The 24918-nt window shown below is 41.1% G+C and overlaps 1 protein-coding gene across 4 annotated transcripts in view; it reads left to right on the top strand.

Annotated features, from left to right (window-relative positions):
- The window catches only part of CTNNA2 (catenin alpha 2), a 1114437-nt gene that overhangs the window by 744696 nt on the left and 344823 nt on the right, over positions 1-24918 (top strand). The gene's annotated exons all lie outside the window — the stretch shown is intronic.

Raw genomic sequence — 24918 nt, 5'->3', positions numbered from 1 at the left:
GGGGGAGAGGGGATGGAGGTATGGGGTAGCATCATCAACGACAAGGTATTTCCAGGCAGGAAACTGTAATATTCTGTTCTCTCCCCCTTCCCTTTTGGGGACGCTCCCCCTCCCCCTTTAAAGCTGTCTACGTGTAAGAGACACGTAGGAATCTGTAGAGAAATCAACATTTGGTCCTTTGCTTCAGAAAAGCAACTTGAGAGAAGATAGAGTAAAGCAGTGATTGTGGGGGCTTGGCTAAGATTTTTTTTTTTTTTTTCCTCCGTTCCTTACAGGCACTGGAGTTCTGCAGTCAGCCAGCCCTTTTTAGTGGTGGATGGGGAAAAGCTTTCCAAATCCACTGGTTCTGGGAAGCCATCCCGTTTTGGTGGTATGAGACCCAGTGTGCTAGAAGCATATGTCTGTGTGCAGGGAGTCTTGCGTGAAATCCTACCAGGACTTCACCATTCTCCAAGGATGTCTGTAAGGTCCCAGGTGGATTAGAAAAAGATTCTGCTGTATGACACTCAGGAGGGCTGGCCCTAACATGCTGCACATGGTGATTACAGCACCCTGTAGCACTCCAGGAGAATATACTAGAGAATAGTCAGAGAAGGGGTAGTTTAAACCATAATGAAGCCTATCCCCCTCCATCATGCACCCCTAATTAAACTTTCAGACTGTAGCTAAATTGTCTCTCCTAACTAGGAAGAGAAGTCTTTGCCTGGTTATTTCCACTCACAGTCATCTGTAGCTGGGGTTCTCATAATAAGCGCTCTCTCTCTCTCTCTCTCTCTCTCTCTCTCTCTCTCTCTCGTTCCAACTGGCTTTGACCTGGAGAGGGTCTATATGTCTATTGTCAGGAACCTGTTTGTCATGTTAAAAAAAAAAAGTCCTCAGAGATGGCAGAGGGAAACTTTTCTGGAACTGAGTGTGGGCAAGCCTATCTTCCTGGCAGAGATGCCCAAGGATAGGGGAAATCAAATGTGAATGTCCATCTCCTCCTTTGAAATTCTATCATTTCTGCCTGTCGGGGATGGAAAGTGAGTGGGCATTATCTGTAGTGGTACTCACTATGATTAAGAATGAGGTGAATTACCAAAGTTCCCAAGTTGAATTGACTTTGGATGAGTACTGGGTTGTGCTTTATCACTCAAGCTGAAGGCACTTGCCAGTGGAATCAAAGTCACCAAAGACTGGTGTACTCCAGGAAAAGTCATACGAACAGGGGCACAAATCATTACATTTTGTATTCATCTGAGCTGTGCCCTGGGTATTCATCTCTGAGATGTATCATTTTATTGGAAGGAAAACAAAGGTGAGATGTCCTAAGCATCACATGTTGTCTTAGGAGCTAGAAGAGACATTAGAAAATCAAGCCCCTGAATTTTGCACAAGATGAAACTGAGGCACAGAGACATTAGGCAGTTGCCTGAAGTCTCACAGCTTGTTACCCACACAGATGGGGTTTTTTTGCCATCCCACACCAAAGTAGTGTTCTTCCTTTGCCATCCTTGAAGGTTGCCTCTTCGTCCCTCTTGTCTTCTGCCTGACTGTGGACTCTATACCTTCAGTTTTCACCCTTGTACATGCAAGGTACTGCAGAACACTTGAACAGACAAACAATTTCTCCATCAAGTGTTTTCACCTCTTGCCAATACAATTATTCCTGACAGCAGGCTGGCTGATTGAGCCATAAACTCTAAAGGGTGGTGGGGGAGGCGGGGGCAGGCAGGAGTAAACACTAGCCAACCATTCAGCAAGCGCTGTGAGTATAAGCCACCCAATCCCCATGGCTGCTAGGAAGAAAATCCTACTAATGCAGGCGGCTTGGCAAGGTGGTGATGGAGCCTGCCAAATGGGCAAGAAGAGGTCCCACTTTGGATGTCACTTGATTTGTAGAGCTGGTACAGAGAGGCAGAAAAGAGTTGAGTGTTGCCAAGGAGGAAAGAGAATAAAATTAAATTCCCTGAATTTATATGTGAATTTTCTTCTAAGTATGCTACTCAAAACATAGAAGAAATGTCTAGGTTGTAATTAAGATGTGTGTGTGTGTGTGTGTGTGTGTGTGTGTGTGTGTGTGTGTGTATATACACACACACATATATATTACTTTTCATATTATTATCCTGCAAATCATTTCATCTGGATGGTATCTTTAAACCTTTCCCACCTCTAATGTGGCAAGTTTGCATCTTTTCTGTGCTTTTAAACCCCTTGGCAGAACTGTATACATTAACAGATTGAAATGAGCTTTATTGAAATTTAGCTATTCTAAGTCATCTAAGTTGCAGAATCCCAATTTATTATGTATTTAAAGCATACCAGCACTGATTAAATCAATGCAAATTAGGTTAAATAAGAACAACATGAATCAAGTGTTTCAGCAAAGTTGAGTTGAGAAACGACAACTTTTGAGTCACCACAAGCAAGTTGATATAGGCTGTTTTTCACCAGTTTTAATTCCATGCTTTTTAGGGTCCAACACACTAAAAAGTAAAAAGAGAAAAGAATTCACCTAAAGTTCTTTCTTTTCTCATGTTTGATCTTTCATATCTCTTTACCTGTCTCATGAGATCATCTGATTCAGGGTATAATGTGGCTATAGTGTATACTTGATCAGTCTGGCTAACCACAGGTTTCTGTTGGCAAATGTCTTCTCCTTCAGTGTTGGATGCTGATGAGAGACACTACATGCTTTAAAAACATCTTTAACATTTTCCATGTTTGTATGGGGAATGAGCTTATGCCTGTTTTGCCAAACCACCATGGTACAGTAGTCAGGCATCAAGAAAATTACCCCAAGACATCATGTCAACATGTGACTGGGAACTGAAGTAAGAAAGGATAAGAATCTTGAAAATGTAGATTCAGAAAGTGGAAGGAATGCTGGGATACGATCTGATTGCCAAAACACAATGTGTAGCAAAGCAAGCTTGATACAGCTGGAGGGGCCAGAATATAGCTTGGAAGAGTAAGAGGTGATCAGTTTCTCCTCTTCTAAACCTTACAAATGAACCTTTGCATAATAAACCCTCCTGCTTTTTCTTGGTACTTTGTGTTGTGATGGGGGGCTGGCGAGTGTGTGTGTGGGGTAATCAAACAGTTTTGAAGGGATATGTCTTTCCCGTTTCATCTCAACTGAAGGTCACCTCCAGTTTGTTCACTGTAGTCAAAATCATTTGTGAACCAAGAGGTGCAAGTGGAGAATGTCTAAAGTGAGCATGCATCCTGGGGATTGGCTTTCCATTAGTAGTCTTGGGCAATGTTCAAGACAAGAAAAATTTGAGCAGTGATTTTAATGTTCTGTCATCGTCTGCACCAGCTCGGACCTTGATCTTTATGCTGTTGTCTTTAATTTTCAGTAGCAGTGAACCATAGCTTTTCTTTAAAAGGAAACATTTAGAGGAAGGGGAGGAAGGTGGGAGTCATAATTTCAGAAGGAGAGAATTAACTCTGTTGTTTCTGTAGGTATACAGTGTAGAGCTGGCATTTTACAGAATGCCTCTGAAGATGGATGTGGGACCAAAGGGTGAGGGCCGTAAGGCTTCTCTCAGGAGATCTACTTAGGAGAAACAAATTAAAGAGGGGAAGTAATTTTTTCTCATCCAACTTTGGCTTCCTCTTAAAACCAGGTAGTAGTACAAACAGAACTAAGGAAATAACTACCATGTTCAGTGCATGGTATGAGTTATGGGGGTAAACCCAAGAAATGTTTTGACTCAGTGCTTTCCTCCAGGAGCTTTAGGTGAGAAGGAGAAGCAGACACTGAGGAGGAACTTGGCCGATATTTATACATTTCCCAGTGCTTGAGAGTAAATGTCTCTAGAAGATACACATGACAAGAACTGAGAGGTCACAGTGGGGCCAGTGCTTAAAGTCTTCATTGGATGGAAGTAAAGCTTATGAAGGAGTTTATGGACTTGAGATATAGGTGCTCTGACAGGAGGGGTAGAATTGTAAAAGTGTAAGTATAAGGATGGGAACTGGAGTGCTTAAATCTTTTTGATTGGGTCAGTTTCTTTGCACTGGGGGTAAGAAGGTAGAGACAAATGGAATTTCTGTGGTGTTGGAAGAAGAAAAAAGTTGGTAAAGGGCTTCCAATACCATTGTGATAATCTGAACTTGCTATGTTCTTCTAGTCCCTAAGGTCTAACGCTTGAGAGTAATCTTCGACTCTTGTAATAAATATCTGGCTTAATTCAAGAGACCTGTTGTGCTATGCAGGGCCCCTCTCTGCAAGTTCCCTCTGCACCGCCGTATGTTCTAATCATGTCATATTATACTGAACTGCTGTATCCTCTCTCCATCTCACCTACCTTCATTCTAGCTGTCCTTCAAGGTTGCTGTGAAATTTCTTCTATGGCTTCTTCACAGATCCCCTTGTAAAGAGATCTTTCATTCTTCTGAGCTCCATTAGCAGCTTGTCCTTACCAACCCTGTGCCTGGTCCTGTTCCCTTTATATAAGTGTGGCAGTGATTTCTAACTACAGTATTTTAGAACTGAATGGGACATTAAACATCTTGGAGACTAGAGTAAAAAGATCTCCACTGGGGTCCTTGCTTTGCCATTTTCTGCCCATTTGATCCCACACAGGTCACTCTATTATCAGTGAAATAGGACTAAGGATGGCTATTTTAAATTCAGTGACACCATGTATATTGGTATCTTGCAACTCAAAAGTGTAAGCCCCTGGAGGACTCGTAGCCTTGGAGCACATTAGACACGTAGAATCAGGTGTCTTCCTAGCCCCACTGCATCACATCTGCATTTTACCATTGGCTGTGGGCTAATATTAAATTTTGAGAAGCTTTCTATTGAAGCACTCACAAATTCTAACCTGAAGAAGGAACCCAGGGGTCACTGAATCCCTAGTTTTATAACTGAGGACTTGAAGGGTCAGTGATGTTAATTACTCATGATTGTTGGTAGAATTTGGACAAAACCCCCTTCTAAATCTGTTCTATCTCCTACAAACACATAGAAGGCAAAGTCTGTGCCTATTGACACCTAGCACTTAGTAGGACTCTTAATAAGGCTTAGGTTTCTCATTGGTGCAGCAAGAAGTATAAAGCCTTTGTATGTGCCAGCTTTAGGCGCCTTCCAGCTTACTTCACTCCTCCGTTTTCCTGTCACTACTAATCTGCATGTATTTCTCATGGACATGTTAGTTTTATATAATATATTTTATGTTTTTGTTTGCTTTTATTATAAAATGGCCTTAATGAACATCCATGTACATAGATTGCTATACATTGAATGTTGTATCCCCCTAAAGTTCAAATATTGAATCCCAATCCCAAATCTAATGCTATTTGGAGGTAGATGTGAGAGGTGATTAGGTCATGAGGGTGGAGCCCTCATGAATGGAATTAGTGCCCTGCTAAAAGAGACCCCCAGAGAGCTCTCTGTCCCCTTCTGCCATGTGAGGACAGTGAGATGGTTATCTGTGAACTAGGAAGCAGGCTCTCACCAGACACCGAATCTGCACACGCCTTGATTTTAGACTTCCAAACCTCCACACTGTGAGAAATGAATGTTCATTGTTAAAGCTACTCTGTCTGTGGTAGTTTGTTATATAGCAGCCTGAATGGACTAGGACATATTCCTTTGCTTGTTTGGACAACTGTGTCCTTAAATTTTAATTCTAAAATTGGTGATCAAAGAGTGGGGACTTTTAAAAGACTTCCCGTACGCAATGCCAAATTGTCCCTCTGGCAAGGTGGCGAACATTTCATCCTCAATAGTGCTTTTGCTGCCTTCTCTTCTCCTTGAGAGACTTCACCATACCACAAACAGGAACATCTTTTAGTCCCCCCTCCTTCATCTGGGTCGGGCACTGGCTGAGATCCCTATGTGAATCTGTTCTTTGTGGTTTGGAACAATCCATCCTTCCCATTCTCGTTTCTTCACTCCTTCCTGTAGAGTCCGTTCCCACTTCAGATGGAAAGTTGGGCTTTGGGGTCTTCAGTGTTCCTTCTGGGAGTTCACGAGCATTTCATTCTCACACCTTATTAAGTAGCTGGCCAGACAAATCATTTTCACAAGTGTGTTAATGTCTGAAAATAGTTTAATGCAGTGTTACTTAACATGCTCTGTTGAGATAAGAATATTTAAATATATTTTCGAAATGCACCAGACTGTGCTATGTTTTTTGAGATTCGGAATACACTATTTCAATCGCAAGGAGTCTTGTTTTTCTTGGTTTCACCCAATTATTTAGGACATCTATTAACACCAGACCAATGTGCCAAGACAGCTTTGGAAACATCTATTTAATTGCAGTCCACAGGAACATCTGACTTTAACTTGGCTCTCACCATACCAAGGAGTGATTCTGAGGTTTGTATTTCAATCCCTACAGTAGGAAACAGGTGCAAGAACTTGTTTTTTTTTTTTTTTTTTTTTTTTTCACGTCCCAAGAATTTATGAAGATAGCTGGACAAATAGTTGTTCTGCCTGGTATTAACAAGTCTTACCTCCTCATCCTAGCCACAAATAATGAAAGCAATTTAATTCTGTAGTAAGTTCTGTCTCTGATACATCTTGACATTTAATTATCTTGTTTTATAGAATTTTCTAGATGTTGCTAATTTTGTCCTTGCTGATAAAACGAAGTTCTCTAAGATCAGACTTATTATGTTCCTGCTTTTAGGACCCTCTAATATCTACCTCTAAAGGTGTGGAAGAAGATCAGATATGAGAGACCATATATAAGGAGCATAGAAATGACCACATAGCACTGGTACACATGCACACTCTCTTCTTAATGTGGTCTGGCACAGTTCTGGATTCATAGAGATTCGTGGTTAAATAGAGTTTATGGGCTGGTTCAAATTCTTGACTAATCAGCAGCCAATGGAATCTGAACTAAATATAAATAACCTTTATGTTACATTCACCTATAGGCACAATATATTAACCCAACTTTTGGAGTTGAATTTATACAGATTAATGCCGTTTATACATGACATTCTTAAAGATCTATTTTGTGTAGGAAATCCCCCACCATCCATAAGCAATGAAACTTCTGTGGTAAATTTACCTGCCCAGTTAGATGTATTTATGTCTTTATTCCTGGAACCACTTCTTAGTCTCCCATAGATATCTTAAGAATGCCTTTTTTAAAAATTTATTTATTTTGAGAGAGAGAGTGAGAGAGGCAGAGAGACAGGGAGAGAGAGAATCCCAAGCAGATTACATGCTGTCAGCATAGAGCCTGTTGCAGGGCTCAGTATCACCAACCGTGAGACCATGACCTGAGCTGAAATCAAAAGTTGGACGTTTAACCCACTGAGCCATGCAGGCGCCCCAAGAATGCCTTTTAATTACTTAACATAAATGTCTATTGCTGTTTGTATTTGTTTTTCTTAGTTGAAGTCAAATGGAGGTTTAGCTGATGAAGTACAGAAGTTGATAAAATAGAGTCCCTGCTTCTGGTGTTCTCAGATCTGGAGTGTAGGTGATGGGTAGCAAAGCAATATGATTCATGCTGTGGCAAAGATGTAAACAAGAGCGGTGGTTGGAGAGATTTGTCAAACTAGTTGAGCAGGGCCACCCAGAGGAGCTAGGAAAAAGGAGGAAGAGTTGACTAGATGAAAGGATGCAGGCCACTCCAATTAGTAGGCAAAATCTGTGTGTTTGGTGGGGGGGGGAACAAAATAAAAAACATAAGGGCTTCTGAGATTCATAGGATATCTGGAGCACAGGTGTGAGAAGGCATGAGACTGGAGTGTTAGCCAGATTGGGAAGACTTTTTTTGTTTTTGTTTTTTAACGTTTACTTATTTTATTTTGAGAGAGAGAGGGGTGGGGAGAGAAGGACAGAGAGAAAGGGAGAGAGGGAGAGAATCTCAAGCAGGCTCTGTACTGTCAGCACAGAGCCTGACATGGGGCTTGATCTCAGGAACTGTGAGATCATGACCAGAGCCCAAATCAAGAGCTGGATGTTGAACTGACTGAGCCACCCGGGTGCCCTGAGACTGGTAAGACTTTTGTTTTGGATTATGATTTCCAGAATGCAGGAAGAAGGAAGTGATGTCCTTGAATGTGAAGGGCAGGGAAATGGATACTGGAAGGAAGGAGAACAGTTGGAAGGCTACCACATCTGCCCAAGTGAGATATTGTCAGGGGGGACTTACTCTGTTAACACTAGGGATGGATAGGGCAGGCCAGGTACAATGAGAGTTTTGTAGTGGGATTGAACATTTTTTTAAGATTTTATTTTTAAGTAGTCTCTACACCCAATATGGGCCTTGAGCTCACAACCCTGAGATCAATAGTCACATGCTCTTCCAACTGAGCCAGTCAGGTGCCCTGGATTGAAATCTTTTAAATGGTACTTTTTCAGAGATTTAATTTAAGAGGACTTCAATAGAATGGGTTGATCTAGGGTAAATGGAATGCAAGGAAGAGTAAGATGTGGAAGCAAACTCTAATATTTGGAGCTAAGAGTAAGCAGTTGAAAATAGAAACAGAGGTTATAGTTGGACATAGAGATCACGGACTCTCTGGAAGGTCCGTGGTGGTTATAGTGGCAGTAGTAAGTGCAAATCCCCAGTGAGAGAGATTAGAATGCAGCTAACGTACCGTCAGAAGTACATCTTCATCATCCAGTAAGGTAATGTGGACTTGGGAAGCAGCTGGATGACAGGGAATGGCAGGGCCCATGCTACATGCAAAGTGCATGTTTTGCTTGAAGGCTTCCACATTCTACTTTTTAAAAATCAGATTATATTAGTAAGCAAGTGATATTTCAGACAGTATTCAGCTCGTGGAATACCAGTTAGCAAAGCTTCCTTTAAAATAGTTGCTCAATGGGGCGCCTGGGTGGCGCAGTCGGTTAAGCGTCCGACTTCAGCCAGATCACGATCTCGCGGTCCGTGAGTTCGAGCCCCGCGTCAGGCTCTGGGCTGATGGCTCAGAGCCTGGAGCCTGTTTCCAATTCTGTGTCTCCCTCTCTCTCTGCCCCTCCCCCGTTCATGCTCTGTCTCTCTCTGTCCCAAAAATAAATAAAACGTTGAAAAAAAAAAATTAAAATAGTTGCTCAATTGGGGCGCCTGGGTGGCGCAGTCGGTTGAGCGTCCGACTTCAGCCAGGTCACGATCTCGCGGTCTGTGAGTTTGAGCCCTGCGTCGGGCTCTGGGCTGATGGCTCAGAGCCTGGAGCCTGTTTCCGATTCTGTGTCTCCCTCTCTCTCTGCCCCTCCCCCGTTCATGCTCTGTCTCTCTCTGTCCCAAAAATAAATAAACGTTGAAAAAAAATTAAAAAAAAAATAGTTGCTCAATTTAGAAGAATGAGACGGAGCAGAAGAAGTAGATTTCCTCAATAGAAGAGATAATTTAAAAAATTGAGAAACACTGCATAGTCCAGAGTGAGCAGCCTTTAATATACAGGCAAGGCCATGACAGTGGCATTAATATGTATTGCACGTGGCTGTGAAAAAGAAAAAAAGTATGGCTGACATTGACAGGTTTTGAGAGGAGCCCAGATGGTCAAGGATTACCGATGCTAGGGGAGAGTACGCAACAATGAGTAAACCTGCAAAGGAAAAATGCAGCAGTGGCACTGTCCATCTAGGGAGTGTGTCAGTGACTGGCTGATGTTGAGTGTATCCTTCTCCCACGAGAGTGGGTCATTGGGACCAACATTCCTTTGCGGATGGGCCTTCCCTTCCTTCTCAAACATGAAACAAGGTGATGACTGGAGATCATGTCCTTCAGACCGCAGTCCTATATTTGCATTTTAGCAGAAAAATCTGAGACATTGAATAACTTGCTGAAAAAACTTTTGAAACTTCTGATGCTATATTAGGCTGAAAAGGGTTCTGCCATTTACAAGCAATATGACCTGGACAAAGTAACTTAACTTCTAAGCAGGAATATTTAACATAGTAAAATAAAAAATAAAAAAAATGAATTATTAAAGTAGAGAAGTTGTACAAATTCTATTGCAATACTTACTTACATCAATTTCTATTATATAAGGCCAAAATTATACCACATGGGTTGAAGATAAGGAAGGGAAAGTCTTTTTTTTTATTCGTAAAAATTAATATTTTGTTTATTCTTTTAAATGAGTTAAATGTGGGGCGCCTGAGTGGCTCAGTCGGTTGAGTGTCCGACTTCGGCTCAGGTCATGATCTCACAATTTGTGGGTTCGAGCCCTGCATCAGGCTCTGTGCTGACCACTTGCTCAGAGCCTGGAGCCTACTTCGGATTCTGTCTCTCCTCTCTCTGCCCCTCCCCTGCTCACGCTTTGTCTCACTCTGTTTCTCAAAAATAAATCAATGTAAAAAAATTAAAAAAAAAATAAAAAATAAATGAGTTAAAGGTTCATATGGTTCTAATTCAAAAGTTACCAACAGGCATGCAGCTCTCTTTACCCCTCCCCCACGCCTCCCCCAGCCACTCAGTTATCTTTTGCCTTGGCAGTTTAGGTCACCAGTTTCTCCCAGGTACTTTCAGAGATATTTGAATCATTTTTTAACACAATATCCACATTGTTCTTCATATTGCTTTGTCTTATCAATGTAACTTTTGAGATGTACATAGAGAGCTTGCTTCTTGTTCCTTTGTGTATACAGAGTTTCATTTTAGCCTGATGCAGAGCTCTATCCCATGACTCTGGGATCTTGACATGAGTGGAAATCAAGAGCACTGGGTGCTGTATGTAAGCCAATTTGACCAAAAAAAAAAAAAAAAAAAAAAAAAAAAAAAAAAGAAAGAAAGAAAAAGAAAGAAAGAAAGAAAGAAAAAGAAATCGAGAGTCAGATGCTCAACCAAATGAGCCACCCAGGCACCCTGCAGCATGTGCATTTTATTTTTTACTTAATTTTTTTTTTTAGATAATGATATGTTTGTAGATTTTATTTTTTTTTTAATTTTTTTTCAACGTTTATTTATTTTTGGGACAGAGACAGAGCATGAACCGGGGAGGGGCAGAGAGAGAGAGGGAGACACAGAATCAGAAACAGGCTCCAGGCTCTGAGCCATCAGCCATCAGCCCAGAGCCTGACGCGGGGCTCGAACTCCCGGACCGCGAGATCGTGACCTGGTTGAAGTCGGACGCTTAACCAACTGCGCCACCCAGGCGCCCCATGTTTGTAGATTTTAATGGATAGTATCAAGTGGGACAAATATCAACTTTGAAGCCAGGTATACTTACATTGATTCCTTATTCTTTGTAATAGATATGCATATATGTGAATTTTGTACAAATTATTTTTTTAATATGAAATTTATTGTCAAATTGGTTTCCATACAGCACCCAGTGCTCATCCCAACAGGTGCCCTCCTCAATACCCATCACCCACCCCCCCTCCTTCCCATCAACCCTCAGTTTGTTCTCAGTTTTCAAGAGTCTTAAGCACAATGGTATCATGAATCTCTAACTTAAACCCTTACTGCTCCTTCTTTAAGTATCTGTTCCTATATTAGAGGCTGCATGAAAACAGAAAGAACAAACAAAAAGCCTGCCAGTTGAACCAACAATTATTTTATTTAGTTCTTGGTTCTATATGTTAGCTCTGGAGATCTTCTGTATGGGACAAATTGACTGTGCTCCCTCAAATGTCCGTGATCAAATGGAGCATTAGCTGGAGACGAGGTAATCTGGGATGGCTTCACTCACAGGAACGGAGATTGAAGGCTATTGGCTGGGGCCCACTGACTCGCTCACTCACTCACTATAGCCTGTGACCCTTGGGACCCCTCATTTCTCTTACATGTGACCTTTTGTCCTCCAGTAGGCTAGCTCAGATGTAATTATGGGGTGATTACAGGATTCCAACAGGGGAAGAAAAGAGCAAGTCCCAGCATGCAGGTGCTTTTCAAGTCTCACCTTCTGGCAAATTATTGTTGTCTGTTGGATAAAGCTGGTCACATGGTCAACCTGACTCAAGACTTTGAGGAATAGGTTCCATTTCTAGATAGGAGGGGAAGAACTTATGGCTGTTTTCACAGGTTAAATAAAATATCAGTGGATTAATGTGACTACATCTGTAAGTACTAAATGCTCTGAAGTTATTTTAATTTCTCAAGCCATGTGGCCCAGACATTATGGTCCATAAACACCAAGGACCTAAAGCATAGCCATCACCTAGAGCTTGTCATAAATGCAGAGTCATAGGTTCCACCTTAGATATACTGAATCAGAATCTACATTTTTGCAAGATCCCCAGGTGAATCATACATCTGATAGGGTTTTAGAAGTGCGGCATCTTTTCACTATTCCTCATAATTCCCTTTGCTGGTTGCTGTGTTCTCCTGTTGAGTGATAGATCTTTGATTTTTAAAGGTGCCAGAACTATTTCCTTCTGCACAATTGAAACAGAACAAACACAGGTTTAAACAGTAAAACAGGTTGCTTCACAGCATGAATAGCTAGAGAGAGAAGAGAGCATAACATTTTTCTGCTCAATTGTCCTTTGCCAAAAAAAATAGAAATTTAAAATTAAAATAACAGTACATAAATATTAAAGAATATTGTATTTAATAGGAAGCACCATTTAGATGTTAGAGCAATTTTTAAAGTAGAAACTGCTAGGCACATACTTAAACTGACCTTTTACATTCCTGAGCAGTTGCTAACTGGACCTTGTTTTTCTAAAGATTGAAACACTAACTTTCCAACTGTCAGACCATAAGTTAAATATCTCTAGAATGTGTACAAGTCCATAGGTACTCTTTATGCCTTTATATAAATAATGAGACCTCAGAGCTTATTAACCATCCAGCATGTGCAGACCACTGGTCTAAATGTGCAAGAAATACAAATATGCTGTAGGTTATTGGATTCTCTTCACTCCAGTCCCAGAAGTGAGGGGCAACACTAGGGAGGAGAGCGTAAGCTTTCAACAATAAAAGTTTATTTCACCAGGCTGGGGACAGACAAGTGACATCTAAAAGAATTCTAGCTTTTCTCAACTTTTGACTTTCCTTTAAGAGAAAGAAACTGGTTGCAACTTCCAGTGGCTTCCTCTGGTTTGCTTTCACCTCCAGACTTGGGGAGGCGGGGGTGGGGGGGAGGAGGAGGAGGAGAGCAATAACAAGAAGAAATTTTGCATTCAAGCATAATGCTGGGGTGCTTGGGTGGCTCAGTCAGTTGCGAGGTCTACTCTTGATTTCAGTTCAGGTCATGATCTCATGGTCGTGATTTAAAGCTCCACATTAGGCTCTGTGTTCCCAGTGTGGAGGCTGCCTTGGATCCTCTGTCTCCCACTCTCTGCCCCTCCCCTGATCATGGTCGTGCTCTCTCTCTCTCTCACTCACTTGCTCGCTCTCTCTCTCAAAAAAATAAATACATGTTAAAAAAAAGTGTAATGCTATCATTCTGTGTGAAGTTGGCCTTGAATATTCCCTTTCAGGAATGAGACAACTTTTTCTTTGAGACTATAATTAATGCTGTCTTTTTTTTTTTTCCAACGTTTATTTATTTTTGGGACAGAGAGAGACAGAGCATGAAGGGGGGAGGGGCAGAGAGAGAGGGAGTCACAGAATCGGAAGCAAGCTCCAGGCTCTGAGCCATCAGCCCAGAGCCCGACGCGGGGCTCGAACTCACGGACCGCGAGATCGTGACCTGGCTGAAGTCGGACGCTTAACCGACTGCGCCACCCAGGCGCCCCTAATTAATGCTGTCTTAAGTAGATATGCTGTGGGGGCTTGTTCTTGTCAGTCCGCCAGTCAGTAGGTAACAAATGTCTGTTGAACACTTAACCTATAGGCATATTCTAGGTATAGGGGTACAGTGGTGAATAAAACTGAGCAACCTTGTAAGTAAACTGAGAAATCAGATAATTTTTAGGTACTAATACACTAGGGAAAGTTAAAATAGAACCAGGTGGAAGAGAGAAATTGAAGGAAGGGGCCTCCTTTAATCTAAGGTTAGGCAAGGCTTCCTTGAGGAGGGGACATTTGAATTGAAACCCGAATAAGACTCTGCCATTTAAAATTACATGAGATATGCATTCCAGGCAGAGGGAATAACAAGTGCCAAGGACCTAACACCAAAGCAAGCCTATTTCCAATGGACAGTAAATGGCTAATGTGCTGGATTGAGTGAGACGGGGTTGAAAATATGAGGAGGATTTTGAACACAAACTATGCTTTCTTCAAAGGTCAATGCACTTTTTACAAATCTGCGCAAATGTTCAACAGCATTCTCTTCAGCTCCACCAAACCTCATAGAGTGACAGTTCTATCTCAGGTGCTGACAGAAAGCTCATTCATATATTAATTCCACTCACTTGTTAAGGTTCTATGGGATTGTACCACTTTTCCAACATACATGGGGAAATCAAGGCACAGGAAACCCAAGCCACTCACCATAACACAGCTCATATTGGTAATCAGTGATTTTTCTATATTGCCTCGACTCTCTTTGGGGGCAACCAAGAAAGTTTGATGCCATTGAGCCTTTGACTCTGCAAACACCAAATTTGAGCCTTTCCTCCACAGTTCATCCAGAATAGCCCCAGCAAGAAAGAAGATGGGGCAACTTAAACTTTCCTCCTGGATTCCCACTCCTCCCGCCCCATTCCTTCCATCTGTTGCTGTTTGCATAGAAAAAGAACAGAACAGAGTACCCACGACCACACACATTCAGAAATCTCATTTTGTATGTGGGAGTCTGGATTCATTAACAAGTTCCTCAAACTCTCCCTGCATTTACAACACCAATCTAAACATAACCCAGTGAAGTCATGGGAATAGGCAATGATCAGCTGCATTTTGCTGAGGTGTCAACGTTCAGATACATCATCAACTACTTCCTAGTAAATGGCTTCTGCTTCAGACAGGTTGTGTTTTCAACAGCCTCTAAGTAAATAGTTCTCATTTCAATATTCTCTAGCCTTCACATTGTCTTTCTGATTCTGACCCCTACTAAATCCCACTTCCTTTAAAAGGGCTTTTGCATTCTTGAGACTATTCACTTACTCATCCATAAATTCATATAGTCACCCATCCACTCAACAGCCTTATAGTGGGTACCTACTCTGTTTTATTACTTGTACTAAATGCTAGGGCATCTAAAATATTTGGGTAATATTCCATTCTTTGGATAGTCTATTCACTGGTGGCGAATCACAATCCCAGAAGTCCATATTAATCCATACCTTCCTTGAACTATTACTCATCTAAAATGTAAGTGTTCTGTTAAATACTGTCTGAGATTGCTCTCTAGTTGTTTCTGAACTTCCACCCCCTGTATCTGTTAGGTTAAGATTTCTCAAGAGCAAGATAGAGATCATATTTCTGGTATAGTGGAGTGACCTGAACATACAGTGGGAATATCCATGTTTAAATTCTGGTTTTGCCATGTATAGGTCTGTGATTATTTGGGGGCACCTTCCTTCTTTATATAGAGAATGCAAGGTGGATGGGAGGATTTCTAAGATCCCTTTGAATTTCGACATTCACAAATCTGTGAATTCTGAAGCATCTAACAAGGGCTACAAAGTGAAGGGGACACTCACTATAAAAGTGGCAATGTAACTTTGCCACTGGCTTAGGGAATGAAACAGTAAATACAAGAAACTTTTTAAAAAATCAGATTGGGCCTTTCTTGCGAAGTTAGGCATTTGGGTAGGTCTTCAACTAGGCAGGGATTCTTCCCCAGCTCATAGAGCAATCCAGACAAGAGATATAACCTTGTGCTACGCCAGTTCCCTATTTCTATCTTTATTGAGTTGCTGCATTTTACATTAGACATTCAACATTGGAAGTATTGGAATGGTCCTAGAAGAGATTTTGACATCTGTTTGTTGAACAGTTCATAACTGATGATTAAGGTGGTTAAAGCTTCAGCTCTATGCTTTGGGAGCTGCTGTCAAAGGGAGAGTCCCATCCCTTATCAAACTGTATCATAGGTGGAAGCCTGGCCTGGTTGCAGTCCTCTCTGCTCAAATGGTCACCTTGACCATATGCATAGGTTAACTATGTTCAGGCAGTAATAACCTGTAAGTACTCATTTTAAAATAGATAATTCTCTAAAAGAACTTAAATTCATCTATTTGATTTCTACAAATGTAGGCAAAATATGTCTACAAATTCATAATATTGTTTGATGGAATTCAACTATTTCCATTCAATATAATTGCTTAACAAAGGCTGATGGACACCAACCAATAGTTTTGTTTTATAAAACGAATTAGTTGTTTGACACAATGAAATTGGTGTGTCGCCTAATCGGCCACATCTCTTCAAACCCAAAACAAAGCTTGTTTCATTACATAATATGGCGAACGATACATCTCTCCTATAGTTGATGTGAACATTGCAATGGCTTCATTTTGAGATCCACGTGTACCTGCCACTTAGGATATTATTCAACCAATGTGGAAAGGAAAGTCCTGATTACTTTGATGGTTTTTACTCTTTCAGAATCCCTGAGGGCTAAAAAAGGAAAAACAGTGCTGTATGACTTTTGTGATGTGGATATAGTAAGACTGTATCTGGGTCTCCAATTCCAGAATTCTCTCTACTCTGATGCCATTGCCACATAGAATACCATTCCAGCTGTCACGAGAATTATTGATTTATAAAGTAAACTAAATGGCATTTACCACCCACCTAACTGCAGTGGTGTCAGGGGGGTTAAAATGAGACATATTCAAAAGCCCTCCAGAAATATTTGATGTTCTGTATAAAGACAGTAACAACTCATAAACTAGGTCTCGTCTGCAGCAGGAGAGAGTCTCTTCTTGTAGCCTGCTGGTAGGAAATGAGGAAAGGTTTTCCACCCAACTATTTCAGGAGCAGATAAGGGAGGAATTGCATGTTATAAAGTAATGATCAGAATGTCACGGAATAGTTTTGCTCTGATTTGGGTATTTAGCTACTGCCTTAATGTTGGAAACGATTTTTCATCCATTTAGTAATTTAAACAACCTAAGGATAAATGTAAAGTTAACTATCAAGACCTAAGTTTTATCATCTATAAAACGGGATCTATATCCATGAAATATTCTTGCTTTATAGAACAACTTTTAAAAAAATAAACATGAGCTGATACACATACAGTAGGTTTTAAAGTTGCATTCTACAGCTGTGGGATATTTTCATTATTATTGCCATTTCTGTAGGTCTACTAAAATAGGAGACCTACATTTCACATTGCCATTTACTGTCTTTGGCCAAGTAGCTACGTTTTTCCAGTAAACTGGGGATCTGTATTTGAAGAAAGCTTTGTTTTCCTAGCTCCTTTGGCTCCAGCAGCCCTTGTACCTGCTTCTAGGAGTGAACTGTGGTTTATCTTCCCTGAATTATGATACAGGCAGCTGCTTGTCTCCAGAATGGTTAAATTAAGGAATAGACAGGATATTTGAAATCACTCCCAGATGATTGCCATGTGGCTATATAGTTCTTTTATTCTTTATTATTATTTTATTCTTTATCAAGTGTGGTGTGAAGAGAGGTGATGAAGAAATTACTTGATGAGATTTAGACTTAATTATTAATATTCGACTTAATTGTTAATGCCCTGGAACTTTTGCATCATTAATTTTGAGCCTTTTAAAGGAAATTATAGATCTTGTAATGTTTTACTCCTAAATATTTAGTGTATGTCTCTAAATTTGTTTTATTGAAGTATCGTTGACATACAATGTTATATTAGTTTCAGGTGTACAACACAGTCATTCAACAATTCTATGCATTATGTAGTGTTCACTATGATAAGTGTACCTTCTGTCACCATACAGAGTTATTACAATATTATTGACTCTACTCTCTATGCTGTACTTTGCATCCCCGTGACCTATTTATTTTATAACTGCAAGTCTGTACTTCTTAATCCCCTTTGCCTATTTTGCCCATCCCCCCTTAACTGCCTCTCCTCTGGCAACCACCAGTTTGTGCTCTGTAAAAAGTACTATTTCATTTACATAACCACAATATCGTTATCACACATTAGCAAATTACTGATGAGTCCTTAATATTATCTAGTACACAGTCCGTATTCAGATATCTCTCATTGTCCCACAATTTTTCCTTCCTTCCTTCCTTCCTTCCTTCCTTCCTTCCTTCCTTCCTTCCTCCCTCCCTCCCTCCCTCCCTCCCTCCCTCCCTCCCTCCCTCCTCCCCTCCTCCCTCTTTCTTTCTTTCTTTCTTTCTTTCTTTCTTTCTTTCTTTCTTTCTTTCTTTCCTTCTTTCTTTTGTAAATTTGCTTGAATCAGTATCCAAAACATGTCTCCAAAATTCATTTCAGTAGGGAGGTGATATCTTTAAGGGGGGCAGAGGGAGAGAGTAACTCTAAGAATTCCCCTAGGCAGCTGTGTCCACCAGAATATGCCAGCCTCAGCCATCATTAATTCATTCACTCAAGTATTTATTTGTTTTATGTGCTAGATGCTGTAGCAGATATAAAGATAAGTTTGACATGCACACATATAAAAGTGACTAAAAAAGAATATAAAAAAGTCTATAGACTGAAATGACATGGAAAAACTTGATAGCCTACCAAGTAAATATTTACTGTGGTTAGAGTGAAATGGAAAGGCCTCCTGGAGAAACCAAGAAACTTGACTTTAATTGACAGGGTTTTGTGATTTCACATGTGGGTTGGGTAAAGATGGCACTATGGAAAACATATCATGATGGTTCTTCAGGCCTGACTGGTGGTGATGAGGTCCTGGACCAGGACTGACTGGTGGGAACAAAAATTCTCCAAGGGGAGTATTAATTGGACAAAGTACAAATGCCGGGAAAAGTGCACATAGAAATGAGGTGAAATTAATGGGTTAGAACCAACCAGTGATTTGTCTTGAGTATATTATTTCTTTTTTGAATGGCATATTTTAAAATAATTTATGATACATCATGAATTCATAAAATGTATGTACCTGCAATCAAGTATAATTATGGAATATATCTTTCTTAAAGCATATAATAGTGGGCTTTAAAAAATATGTCTTTTCCAATATATAGAAAGCCACGTATTCTAAATCCTGTTAATTGTGGCAAGGTTTAGTTTTTGTGAATGTGTGTGTACTCGCAGGTTCTGATGGATGATAAAATGCTAAATCACCAGTGGTGGGAAATATTAATGTAAGTTTAGTGTTTACTGTGACTATATTTAATCAATACTTTATTTCTGCTAACATGGTTTTTTTGAGGCTGGCTCTGGCATGGTAGGTAAGCTATACTTTAGGACAAGCTGTAGCCCTTCAGAAGGTGCTCTGGATTTTATCTTATTGTTTTTTCAAAGGTGTGGTAGGCTTGAGAAGAATGGATATTCCTTTTGCTTAGGAAGCAACAACAAAACAAAACACAATTATCTGTATATCTATCTATATATATCTATATAGATATATATAGGTATATCTATATAGGTATATATGTAGTTGTATTTTTTTAAGATGACGTTTGAGACATTCTTGGTATGTGTAGAATTTCACAGAACTACTTTATCAGAACACTTAAGCTCATTTATTTTTCTTTCTCCAGACTCAATTAATTACCATCTGATAAGCTTGCTTAATTCTCTTCTTTCTACCACCAGGGTTTTTTTGGTTTTTAAGTTGGAGCCACTAAATCAAACTCCGTATATACGTCGTGGTCAGTAAAATGCCCAGTGACTAAAATTAAGCAATGCAGTAGCTTCCTTAAGCTCCTCATTTCATGCGGTGTGAAAACAGACCCCTGAATGGGTACGTGCTCCTTCTGAAGCTGGAGAGAGATGGTGCTTTCTGCAGCTCACACTCCGCACGTACCACTTCCCTGAAAGCCAGTGAACCTGTTTACCATTGTCATAGTAACACACAGTTTGGGCCCACGGAGACTTAATCCCGAGAGGCAACTGTTCCCTTGCCTGGGCGGCTGCGCTCCCGGCAGGGCTGGCTGCCGCCCCCAGGCTCCCGCAGCTCGGGTGGCCCCACACGCCCGCCTGGCCCAGGCGCACACGCGCTTCCCCGGCTGCGCCTGGCGCCGCGCGCGTGTGTTGCCATGGCGATCGGAAACGTGTCAGGCTAGATGGGTGCCAGCGCCGCCTTGTCGGTTTTCCGAAACCGAGTCACTTTTGCTAGTTCTTCAGCATGTGGGAGAGATTCTCTTACCACTCGGTGCCAATCGGGGGCCAAACTCCAAAACCAGGCTGGGCCGCCTCGCAATCCAAGAGAGCGCGGGCGAGCCACGGCTATTTCCCAGCCACGCGGGAGCCCTAGACAAAGGAGAGCGCTGCCTTCCAACATAGTTCCCTACAGCCTGCCACCTGCTATTCCTAACGCCGCTGAAGGGCATGTAGTTTAGGAAAAGGCAAAATTGGGGACCGCTTCTAACAGGTTCTTGAAGATGAGCCATCTTCTTGAAGAGAAGTAGGGGCCCCGGGGCAGAACCACAGCTGTCGCCTCCAGGCTCAGTGCTGGCATCAGCCCTGTTACTGTCCACTAGTCACATCTTTCTTCGTTGCATGTAGCTCACCGGTTCTCAAATCTGACTGCATAGCAACATCATCTGGGGAGAGCTTTTTTGGTTTTGACTTCTGTTAGATTCCTAGGCTACATCCCACCCCCACCCCCAGCTCCTGCTGGAACAGGCCTGGGAACAGGCCTGGGAATCTGTATGAGGCAGATTCCCTTGAGTGAATCTGATATGCATCCAAATTTGAAAATAATCTTTCTTTCTTCTTTTCGTTTCTAGATCTTCCTCTTATCTCTCTTTCCTTCTTGCTTGCATGCTTTCTCGCAAATTCAACTCCTCTTTTCTCTCCTCACATTCTTCCTTCTCTCTCCCTGACTTCCTTTCTCCTCCCTCCACCACCTCTCCCACCCCCATCTCCCCAAACCCCATCTGTATGTCTAGTATCTATCTCTTAAAGCATCTGTTGTGTTCCAGGCACTGCCCTAGGTGCTTGGGAGATTTTGGTGTCTGCTTCCTATAGCATTGGTGGTCTCTCATCATTGACCGTCTCTCTTGACTTTCTCCATATCTTGCTAGCTCCTCTTGTTTTTCTCTATACTCGTATCCCGTTTCTTTCCCTGATCTCTTTGTGGTTTTTTTTTTTCTTTTTTCTTCCTCCCTTCCCTTCCTTTCACTTCCCTTCCCCTCCCTTCCTTCCCTTCCCTTCCCTTCTCTTTCCTTCCTTCCCTCCTTTCCTTTTGCTGTTAATAGATCTATGTGTAGCACTGAGCACCCCAGATATCATGTAGGATTAAAGGTGCTAGCATCTACCTGGGTTTCCAAGATTCAGGTTCCTTCTATCATAGCTTAGAGGACCTCTTTAGACCACAAGGAGCCTGGCAGAAGGAAGATGATACACATACACCCAATTCTTGGCTACTTACATGGAATTTGCCTTTTCTAGAACTAGGATGAAATATAAGTCAGGTTACTCTCAGCTAACTTTGGAAACATTAAAGTTTTCATAATGTTTAATGACTTCTTCATTATTCTTGCTTCTCTTAAAGCTGCAATTAAAGATCGCTCTCCAGTCAAAAGAAAAGCATGTAAAAATGGAACTTGCATTAAAAGAGAAAATACAGAATAACTTCCCTGAATTAATTCTGGCCATTATTCAGGTTGTTTACACAAAGATACTCTTTTGAGCATGTACACCATGAATTGGTACAGATGCACCTGTTCCAAAGTTGCAATTATGCCTGCGTGACACCTGAGTACAAAGACCTCGAGAACTTTTCTCCAAGGTTAGGGGATTCACTTTGCTCCTTTTGTTCCTTAAGGGCTGCCCCTGGCAGCAGGAGGCATTGTCACAAGTCGCAGCTGCAAGTCATAGGCTATGTCTGAGGGCAGGCTGACTCCACCCTGAGCCCATTCCCTCAGTCTTCATGTGGATTTGAGGTTAAGGACTATAGTCATTATGGCCTCTGACTACCCTGGGGTTAAGCCCCTATTAAAATATTAACTCACGTAAAGATTTCATGCACTACCCAGTCAATCAGCCAATCAGAAGCTATTCATTAGAGTCTTCTAGGTACAAAGATTTGGGCAGTGTAGAAATTGAGAGAAATTTAAGAAAAAAAAGTAAGATGTTAACCTTTGGAGATCTGGAAGATGCATAAAGAGAACTAAAATTTCTGCTTAAAGTAAGTTCTCAGAATTGCTTAGAATAAAATCCACATTTCTCAGCATGACCATGAGACCCCAAATCACTTGTTCTTGCCTGCCTCCCTCACCTCATCTTTCCTCACTATCCTTCTTGTTGATTTTATTTCAGCCTCATTTCTATCTTTGATTCCCCCCCACCCCCCACCCCACCAGTTCCAGTCGGTTCCATTTTAGGAATAGCCATCTTCTTCTTGCCACTCAGGTCTCAGTGACATCTTCCTTGCTACTCAGTCATGCCACTCTGTTTTAAATGTTCTGCCATGCCACATGCTAGTATTGGAATTTTCTTGGTTTATATGTTTCCCTTCATCTCCTATTAAAATATAAGCAAGCATATAAGAGATATAAGAGAACAAGTGTCTTAATTCTTCTGTTCCACCTAAAAGAATGCCAAGAATGAAAAATGTGTTTATTAAGTATTTGTTGAGTGAATAAATGAAGGGCTGTCTCTGTTAATTACTCAGTAAGGGGTTCAGATATTAGAGACTAGTATTTCCAGAAGAGGGAGGAATCACTCTGGGCTGGATAAGAATTGATTAGAAGGGCTCCTGGGTGGCTCAGTTGGTTAAGCGTCTGACTTCAGCTCAGGTCATAATCTCACAGTTCCTGGGTTCAATCCCTGTGTTGGGCTCTCTGCTGACAGTTCAGAGCCTGGAGCCTACTTGGGATTTTGTGTCTCTCTCCGCCCCTCCCCCAGCTTGTGCGATCTCTCCCCCCCCCCCCCCCGCCCTTCTCTTAAAAGATAAATAAACTTGAAAAAAAGAATTAGAAGAGAAGGGACCTCTGACTTGGATGCTGTTGATATGCAGGATTCAGAGCTACAGAAAGAAAGATGGGTTTGTTTCAGGTAAGGAAGAATCTGCCAATTTAAATGACCCAGTCCATTTTGGCCCCAAACCAGTTATTTGAGTGATCTTCAAGGTTGCTTGCTGTTCTAACTCTGTGATTCTTAAAGCCATTTCTGTTTTATATTTTTTCCTCATCAGGTAACCTTGGCATGGCAGTTGCTGCTATAGGAACAGCATTGGAGAAATCAAGTTTAAATAACTGGCTCTTTCTCTACAATATGAGAAGGGGGAAAACATGTTTTCCCTTCATTGGCAAAGAAGATGGTTATGGCTGATTAATCAAGCCATTAGCTACTGTTTTGCTGCATTCAGTAGAAGCCAATGATGAGAATTTAGCTTGAATATTCATGTTATAAGTGCTACATGAGTTTGGAATGCTTATAGATTCACAGAATTTGAGAGCTAAAAAGGACCTTAGAGATCATTTAAACTCTGCAGCCCATCCTCCATCTCATTTATAATTTTACAGCTTAAAATACAGAGGCCCAGAGTAACAAAGTATTGGGCTTATGGTTACATTAGTAGTTGGTAAGCAAACTGAGATTATTTGTCTGTCTTTCCTGACCCCCAGTCCAGTGCTCTTTATATGGAACCGTAGCGAGCTTCATGTATTTGGCCATGTTACATAAGCCGAAAGAAAATCTGTGAGCAATGACTAGGCATACTTATAGAAGAAACCCCATCATCAATTTCATTTTCAGAGTCGCAGTGGTGAAAGTGAGAAATACATGTTGAGGGAGCATGCTGGCATTTGAAAGGGTATAAAGCAGTATTCATCATCTCTTTAAAGAGTATGCAGGGTGCAAGTTAGAGAAAGAGGATGCCATTGTTTTACTTCCCCCATATATTCTCTACATTATCCAAAAACTGCCATGCTGAAAAATAACACCCCTTCCCAGTTTTTTTATCCTTTAGCTGGCAGTGAGTACACAGTACAGGGAGATGTATTATTTTGACTAATGAGTTTAGCTTTGCTCTTGCAAATAGTGAGTGTCAAATGTCATTCTTCCCATCCTCCAGCAGATGGCAACTCTAGTCTTCTTGTCATTTTATCTATTTCTGCACTCAGACTTTGTCCTCCACCCCCAACCCCTTGTCTCTCCTTCAGAAGTGCATCTTCATGCACTACTAAGGGTTAGATGGACATGTGACTCCACTTCTTTGCCTCTGGAATCACCACCTTTAGCATCTGACACTAATGGCCAGTCTAAATGTGCCCAGAAATAACAAAATCTCGAGTTAGCCAACAATTCTAATTTTTAAAAAATAGAAAAAAGAGAAGATAAAGTTAGCGATTCTAAAATAAGATGTACCACAGGAAACTTTCCATTTAAGGAAACAAAGTAGCTTCTTAAAAAGAAAAAAAAAGTCAATTTCTTCAGGTCTAGCTTTTAAAGGAGGATAGGTTTGATTAGATGCTCCTTCGTTATTGGTTAAAAAGTCATAAATAACATCCTGGAGTGAAAATAGTGTCCAGTTTCTCATGACTACAGTTTTTGCTCTGCTGTAGTCTCGTCTTTTCCATTCTTCCTTCCCATTTACGCATGCCGTTTCTTTCAGTGATTAAAAACTCCTGAATCTAGCATCCTTACTTCTTTCTTTTTTAGAACTCTCTCTCTCCAGGCATATTCCTAAAACACTGCTGATAAAGATCTTCATTTATCTCGTTCTATTGTCTGCCCCCTCCAGCCCCTGCCCTTACCACGTAGACCCTGAAGACTCTTAGCGGATTACAGAAGTTAAAACACATGCTGCCCTGGTTGCAAGTCTCAGGGCAGCCACAAGAAATCAACAAATAATAGCAGCCATTCTTCTTCTTCTTCTTCTTCTTTTTTTTTTTTTTTTTTTGGAAAGATAGAAATTAATGATCACAGGCATGAGCAAGTTGATCCTGTCACCAATTCCTCATTGGAAGGCTGTCTACAGATTTCCAAACTACGTCTCCTCGATGTGCTTGCTTACATTAGGAATGCCTGAAGAGGGGCAGAGAAGGGATACAGGAGCAGAGTCATTTGTAAGATGGATTTGAT

The sequence above is a fragment of the Puma concolor genome, chromosome A3 (genome assembly GCF_028749965.1).
Source record: "Puma concolor isolate L17-30 chromosome A3, mPumCon1.1.hap2, whole genome shotgun sequence".
Taxonomy (NCBI): Eukaryota; Metazoa; Chordata; class Mammalia; order Carnivora; family Felidae; genus Puma; species Puma concolor.
Note: the sequence above shows the minus strand (reverse complement) of the source record. Positions and strands in the feature narration are given on the sequence as shown.